Here is a 7,578-nt window from a genome sequence, read left to right as displayed (position 1 = left end):
ACGCCATTCTTCTGCCTCAGCCTTCCCAGTAGCTGGGACTACAGGCATCCGCCACCTCGCCCAGCTAGATTTTTGTATTTTTTTAGTAGAGACAGGGTTTCACCGTGTTAGCCAGGATGGTCTTGATCTCCTGACCTCGTGATCCGCCGGTCTCGGCCTCCCAAAGTGCTGGGATTACAGGCTTGAGCCACCGCACCCGGCAGATTTTCTTTAGATTCTTCCACCAAAACAGTATATCGAAACAGATTGAACATAGAAACAAATATGAGAAACTACCCATCTTCTTTTAAACCAAATACTATGGAGATGTAGAAAAATGTAAAATGTAAAAATGTAGAATAATGTGCTCTAGGACATTACTTAACATTTTCCCAAGTCTCCATAGTATGTGGTTTAAAAGAAGATAGGCCCAGGCAGGCAGGCTGGGAGTTCAAGACCAGCCTGGCTAACATGGTGAAACTCCGTCTCTACTAAAAATACAAAAATTAGCCGGGCCTTGTGACATGCACCCGTAATCCCAGCTACCTGGGAGGCTGAGGCAGGAGAATCACTTGAACCTGGGAGGCAGAGGTTGCAGTGAGCCAAGATCGCGCCACTGCACTCCAGCCTGGGTGACAGAGTGAGACTCCATCTCAAAAAAAAAAAAAAAAAAAAAGGTAGTTTTTTTTGCTCTGGAAATGCCACTTTTCATAAAAATGATTATTTGTTACTGTATAACAGGTTTTTTTATTTATTTCTCAGTTTTGATTTTATATACAATATACATTGGTAGATATAAGCTACATAAACAAAAGGTTTTCAGGGTCTTCAGACTGTACAGGAGTCCTGAAACCAAAAAGTTTGAGAAGTGCTGCCCTAGAACAAAAACAGCCTTTTCAAACGAACAGCAACAATCTATTCTCTGCACAAGGATCTAATAACTATGATTCACTGAGCATTTACTATTTGCCATGCACTGTCCTAATCCTGACACTGATACTTTAAGTACTACCATTATCCTCAATTTACAGGTGAGGAAACTGAGGCAATTGAAGTTAACTTGATTTGCCCAAGGTCACAATACAAGCTAGTTAAAACCAAACATTTTTTATTTTTTCTTTTTTTTTTAAATTATACTTTAAGTTCTAGGATACATGTGCACAACCTGTTTTGTTTTTGTTTTTGTTTTTTTTGAGACAGAATCTCACTCTGTCACCCAGGTTGGGGTACAGTAGTGCATTCTTCGCTCACTACAACCTCCACCCCCAGGGTTCAAGTCATTCTCCTGCCTCAGCCTCCTGAGTAATTAGGAATGCAGGCACATGCCACCATGCCTAGCTTATTTGTGTATTTTTAGTAGAGATGGGGTTTCACCATGTCGGCCAGGGTGGTGTTACAGTCTCAAACTCCTGACCTCATGTGATCCACCCACCTTGGCCTCCCAAAGTGCTGGTATTACAGATGTTGGCCACCATGCCTGGCCCCAAATGCTCTTTAGGGTCTGTTATTCATCTCCTGTTTAAACCATTAACCACCTTTTAACACAAAACTAATCATATCGATTACTGGTATGTTTTTATTGTTCAGTTGCAAAGCAGAGTGGTATTCCTTCACAGATACTGTTTTTAAATTAGAAGAGGGACCATTATCCTTTCTGGTTTCTCAGACCGTGTTCTCAGATTAAACTTGTTCTCAGAGTTCAATAAATTGCTCTAGGTGAATGAGCCTTAGGTTTAAAAACGGTGTTTGTGTGTATACATTTTTCAGCTCCTCAAACTGTATACTTAAGGCCAGGTGTGGTGACACACGCCTATAATCCCAGCACTTTGGGAGGCTGAGGCAGGAAGATCACTCGAGCATAGTTTGAGATTGCAGTGAGCTATGATCATGCCACTGCCCTTGAGCCTGAGCAATAGAGTAGACTGTCCCCAAAAAAGCAAAAAACAAAAATCTACATTTGAAAGGAATGTATGAATGCAAATTATAATTTAGTATAAAATTTTTTTTAAAAATTAAAAGTACTGAGGCCAGGCGTGGTGGTGGCTCAACCCAGCACTTTGGGAGGCCAAGGCAGGCGGATCACGAGGTCAAGAGATCAAGACCATCCTGGAAAATATGGTGAAACCCCGTGTCTACTAAAAATACAAAAAAAAAAAAAAAAAAAATTTAGCTGGGCATGGTGGCCTGTGCCTGTAGTCCCAGCTACTTGGGAGGCTGAGGCAGGAGAATCACTTGAACCCAAGAGACGGAGGTTGCAGTGAGCCGAGATCGCACCACTGTACTCTAGCCTGGCGACAGAGCGAGACTCTGTCTCAAAACTAAAAATTAAAAAGTACTGAGGGAACACCCACCAGAATTTTACTTGATAATCAAAGAAGAAAAGTTGTTTAAAAATTGTTAATCAGCCCATGTGCAGTGGCTCACGCCGGTAATCCCAGAACTTTGGGAGGCTGAAGTGGGCGAATAGCTTGAGCCCTAGAAGTTCGAGACCAGCCTGGACAACATAACATAACCCCATTTCTATGGGAAAAAAAAAATAGCCTGGCACAGTAGCACTCTGCCTGTAGTCTCGCTACGTCAGGGAGGCTGAGGTGGATAACCGAGCCTCAGGGGACTAAGATTACACCACTGCCACTCCAGGCCCGGGTGTCAGAGTGAGACTCTGGTTCTCAAAAAAAAAAAAAAAAAAAAAAAACCAAACACAAACACCAAATGAAATAAAAAAACAAACATTGGTAATCGAATCACCTTTTGGATAAAATTTTTCTGGGGCTGTAGATTTCTTTAAAATGTTGTGTACAAATCTGGGTATACAAATCTGGTATAACCTCTCACCATATTTCTATTTGTACCATATGATTTAACTCTAGAAGTTGGTTTTTATTAATCTGTCAACTTGTATGCCTTTTATATTTACTTTAAAAAGAAAACTGTTACTTTTCTTTGGATTCAGGAAATAAACCGTATCAGTCCTGAGTAAAGACAGCACTTACATTATACAATTTTAAAAAATGAACCCTGAAGAACAAACCGTGTACACCTAGACAAGCTTTTTCATTTTGGCAGACAATCATGTCAACAAGCAAGATGTTGGGTTTTTGTTTTTCTTGCATGATGTCACTTGTTGAATGCTATTTTACAGCTGCATACAAATGAGTGTTCGGCTAGATACTTTGTAAACAAAATTAGGAAAATAGCCACTATTTACTGACTGCTTCCTATGTGCATTTAACTAGGTAATTCAACCAAAATCTCAGGAAAAACAAGACGGAACAATACATTGAAGCTGTGTGGATGATTTTTTATACCCTTACACGCAATTAGCCGATTTCCTGAGCAGAGCATGATGTTCCCCCAAGTGTTAACAACTATCTGCCAGCTTTTCACCCTTAAGCATTTGGAGTTCAGGGTTTTCAGAGGTAATTTTGTTTATATGTGGTTCTCACCTTCCTTCCATGTGAACTACAATCCATCACACCTACACTATCTACAGGATCCCTAGTCTGAGTTCACACCTGGAGTCTCCGGGTTTACATTAAGTAGCTTTCCCAAGACCACACAGCTTTTAAAAGCTACAAAGTCTAAGCAGCCTAACTCTCAAGCTCCCCTTCTAACCACTATAATTCCATCACCCAAAATTCTCCTCATGCAATGGATCCACAAACATACGGATTTTTAGGACTTTGAGACAAACTTGGCCATTTTACAGATAAGGAAATTGAGGTCCAGAAAGGTAAAGTCGACTTGCCTGAATTCACGCAGCAGTGTCCAGATACCTTCCAACACAACGTCCAGATATGCCACACTTCCTCTTGCACAGTCCCCACCCTTCCCCACCCTCTTCGTCCCACCCTATCTACTCTTTCCGGGCCCAGTTCCACCCGGCTCCACCCAATCTCATTCCTTCCTCTTCCCCAAAGAGGTAGGAGGTACAAGTATGTGATACCCCACTTCTGGCTTCCTCAAAAACTTAAGGAAAACCAGCTCCACACTCACCCCCAACCCACAGATGGATTGGCCCACCAGAGAATAGGGCCTTGTGGAAAGGGTAGGGGCTGCACGGGGAAGCCTATCACTCTTAAGTAGACAATTGATGATGGGGTTCAGGTGCAACAGTCTTTTTGGCAATGGCTCTCTTCCTAGAAGTACAATGCAAAGCAGACAAGCCGGTTGCCAGGTGCATTCAGGGAAGGAGGTGCAAAAAGTGATAGCTAATCTATGGACTTTGCCCAGCTGGCCTGCCCTGGCCCCCACAACTCTTAGAAGTGATCTAAAAAGGTATGAAACCAAGGAGGCAAGGCGCCCTCGGACTGCACAGGCTCTCCCCTCCTCTTGCTTGAGATTAGAGGGGAGGGGGTAAAGGCAGGACATCCAGAGGCATCCAGCCAGGATTTTAGCACCAGTAAAGCCAAGGAATGAATGAATGGCCACAGGCTACTCTGCAGGGCACTCACAGCCTCGCCTTCACCAAGGTCAGCTTCCCCGCTCTCCCATTCTTTATTTCAAGCAGATGGGGTCTCAGAACCCAGGTCTGGCCTCTTGTCCCCTGCATCTTAGGAATGAGCCAGGGATCTGGGTGGGCCAAGGGATGGAGGGGCAAGAGATCTGCTGTTATGGGGCTGGCCTGGTCTTTAGAACAAACTCCTTCCCTACCAGCCTCATCCTGGGCTCTAGCTTACCATGGATCCCGTGTTCTCAGCCCTCCCTTTTCTTCCTCTCCCTCCCAAAGCAGGCGCTGTGTTCTCTATAGTCAACCCGCACATGGCCCACACAGGTCTCAGGAAGGCTGTGGTTTGATTCTCCCCTGGATGGCTGGCTCCTCACCCAGCCTTGCTCCGTGCCTCTCTGCCCTGCCCTCCCTGGCCTGGCCACACTAGCCCGACTACACAGGCTGCACCCTGCCAGGGCCTAAGGGAGCGCCAGCCATCTTGGCTCCCTCCCCGGTGGCCCTGGAGGCCCAGCCAGGCAAGAGCAGCTGCCAGGGTTGGCTAGTGGCAGCCAAGCCTTTGGGCTGCGACTTCCCAAGGAAATTCCCACCACCAAGGGTAGTGGCTGCACCTTGGGTCACAAGGGTGGGCCTGAGGCCACCAAGTCAGTCCAGCCCAGTTCAGTTGCTCTACTGGACCACGTGTTTGGAAGGGAGAGTGCAGCCCACAAGGGGAAGCAGCACAGGATCCTGGTTGCCCCTTAAGGTGCCAGGAGGCAATGAGTGGCAAAAGAGGGAGCTAACAGGTCTGGGGCTGCAGGGACAAGGGATCCAGCCTGAGAAGCTCCAGGAACCTGGGGAGGGACCGAGGCCAGACCATTGTGTAGGGTGGGGAATGGAGATAGGCAGACGGGTGGGGGTGGGGACAGGGCTGGAGGTGGAGGTGGGGTGGGGAGAAAGAGAACTTGAAACAATGCGTCCTCTCCCTCTACATACACACCCAGACACACACACACCACACAGCATCTTCACGTGGTCAGTCCTTGACCTGGGCCCAGTAGGGTCCCGAGATCATCCCTGACCCCGCTGGAGCCTCCAAACTGTACAGGGCACCCCCACCCTTCCTAGTTTTGAGGAAACTCGCTGGTTTACTGACCTGGAGGGTGACCCAGAGCCCCGGGGGCATCCACTTCTCGCTCCACCTTCCAGCCTGGGACATTTAAGTCACCCTGTGGGGAAAGGCCTTCTCAGGCAGCGTCCCCAGTCGAGCTCGTCTCACTCCAGAACCAGTTTCATATCTGTAGAGGACCATTGAGCATGGACCGTCTACAGCCAACTGGCCGGTGGGGAAGCGGCTTAAGCCACTCCCCCCAGGAAATCGCCCACCCTCAAGTGCTCTGTACCAAGATGAAAGAAGTGCAAATTCGGGGGTCACTTCCAATGGTAAAGTGATAGCAGCTATTGTCATCCACTCTCCCCAGCTGGGGGTGTTAAAGCGCCCTGACCCAGCTCTGAAACAAACCCCAAACTGCCCAGAGAAAACTTGAAAGAAAGTTGAAAGATTTCCAAAGAGTTTGGGGGGAGGGGAGTGAAGGGGAGGAGAAGGTTCAGATCGAAAGACCTAGGGGAAGAAAGTCTGTGGCCAGGCTTGCAGGGGAGGTGGAAGAGAGCAAAGCTGGGGCCCAGAAACTAGCTATGGATGATTGCTTAAGAGAAATACCTTGAGGCTCTCTGAACCCTCAAAATGCATCTCTCTGTGAGGCAGCTCTCACCGACCCTGGTCCTGTAAGACAGGGAGAACCAGGCAGACTGAAGAGCTACTCACCGCCCCATCATGGTGCAGGCTCCCTTCCCATCCAGGAAGGCCCCACTTTCTCTAAAGGCTGCATCTCCACCATTCTCCATTCTCTGAGCATCCCCCAGGCTTGGGGCTCAACACCTCTCATTCCCAAAGCAAGCCTGGGCCAGAACTGCATCTGTCAGGAGCCAGGGGGCCTATCCCAGGGCACCTAACTTACTGAGCCCAACTGGAAGGTGGGGGCATGCAGTACCTGCAGCTTCGGTCCCTCCCCCATGGCTCACCTAGGGCCCAGGGGCCTCAAATAATCCCAGGAGGAACCAGTCCAGCCCCTGCTGATGGGGGAGGTGAAGGCCTCAGGATTGCAGCCTTAGTGGCAGCTTCCCCCCCACCCCCCAGGGGCTTTCCAGCCTGGCTTTAACCCTTTGGAGTACTGTAGCTAGCTGCTTCTTTCCAATTCCACCCATCACTCCTCCGTGCTGTGTTTCCCCTGGCAACCACTGTAAAATGCCCTCAAGTATCCATTATGCTCCAGCTCCACTATTATCATTTTCTCCTCTCTCAATCACAGCTCCACACTTATCACCAAAAACAAAAAGTCCTTCACTAAACACCCTTTCCCAGGGGCACTGGAAGAAGGGCCATTAGACTTGAACTCAAGTCCAGTTCCTGCAACATAATCACACCCGCCCCACCCACCGTGATGGCAGTGGCCTGAGGCTGTGGCTTAGCAGATGTCTTGGACTTGGGTTTGAATGCCAATCCTACCCCTTACTAGAGTGTGGCTTTAGGCAAATTGTTAAACCCCTCCCAGCCTGACTTTGTGGTTAATGGGGTATAACATCTACCCCAGAGAGTCATTGGGTAAATTCCCGAGATGATAAATTTAAAACATTTAGAACTCTGCTTGGTACAAAGAAAGTGTATTCCAGTTCTCAGCCTTTCCAGTTAATTTGAAATTATTTTTAAACTCTTAATATAAATATGCTGTATTTTTAAAGTTTTAGAGAATAGTGGTTATCTCATAGAAGGAGATGGAATTACGAAATACCTTTTCTTTCCACACTATGTTCTTTCTGTGCTGTTTGACATTTTATAAAACGTCTGCATTACTTGCTATCATTTTAAAAAGCAATGAAGATAATTTAAAATTTTTTAAAGGCTAATGGAATCTTTCGAAGTGTTTTAAAAAAGAAAGTAGCGAAAAAACAAAAGGTTTGTTGGCTTTTCCACTACAAAAGCAAGAGTGCTATTTATAGAATAATTGGGACATTTTTTGAAAGTAAAGTAAAAGAAAAATTACCTATAATCCTATAATCTAAAGACAGCTATTGTTAACATCTCAGTATATTTTTTTCTAATCCAGTCCTTTTTT

The 7,578-nt window shown here is 46.5% G+C and overlaps 1 protein-coding gene and 1 long non-coding RNA gene across 2 annotated transcripts in view; one reads left to right on the top strand and one right to left on the bottom strand.

Moving 5' to 3' along the window:
• VRTN (vertebrae development associated) overlaps positions 1-3,775 on the bottom strand; it is an 11,166-nt gene extending 7,391 nt beyond the window's left edge. Inside the window, exon 1 of the mRNA XM_017880493.1 lies at positions 3,728-3,775. The gene's annotated coding sequence lies outside the window, so the exon portion shown is untranslated. The remainder of the gene's footprint in view (positions 1-3,727) is intronic.
• A 493-nt stretch (positions 3,776-4,268) lies between these two features.
• Positions 4,269-7,578, top strand: part of LOC108534908 (uncharacterized) — a 35,711-nt gene continuing 32,401 nt past the window's right edge. Inside the window, exon 1 of the long non-coding RNA XR_001887063.1 lies at positions 4,269-4,451. This is a non-coding gene — a long non-coding RNA (uncharacterized LOC108534908). The remainder of the gene's footprint in view (positions 4,452-7,578) is intronic.

Source organism: Rhinopithecus bieti, unplaced genomic scaffold (assembly GCF_001698545.2).
Source record: "Rhinopithecus bieti isolate Rb0 unplaced genomic scaffold, ASM169854v2 scaffold_11380, whole genome shotgun sequence".
NCBI classification, from domain to species: domain Eukaryota; kingdom Metazoa; phylum Chordata; class Mammalia; order Primates; family Cercopithecidae; genus Rhinopithecus; species Rhinopithecus bieti.
This window is presented reverse-complemented; position numbering and strand designations above follow the sequence as displayed.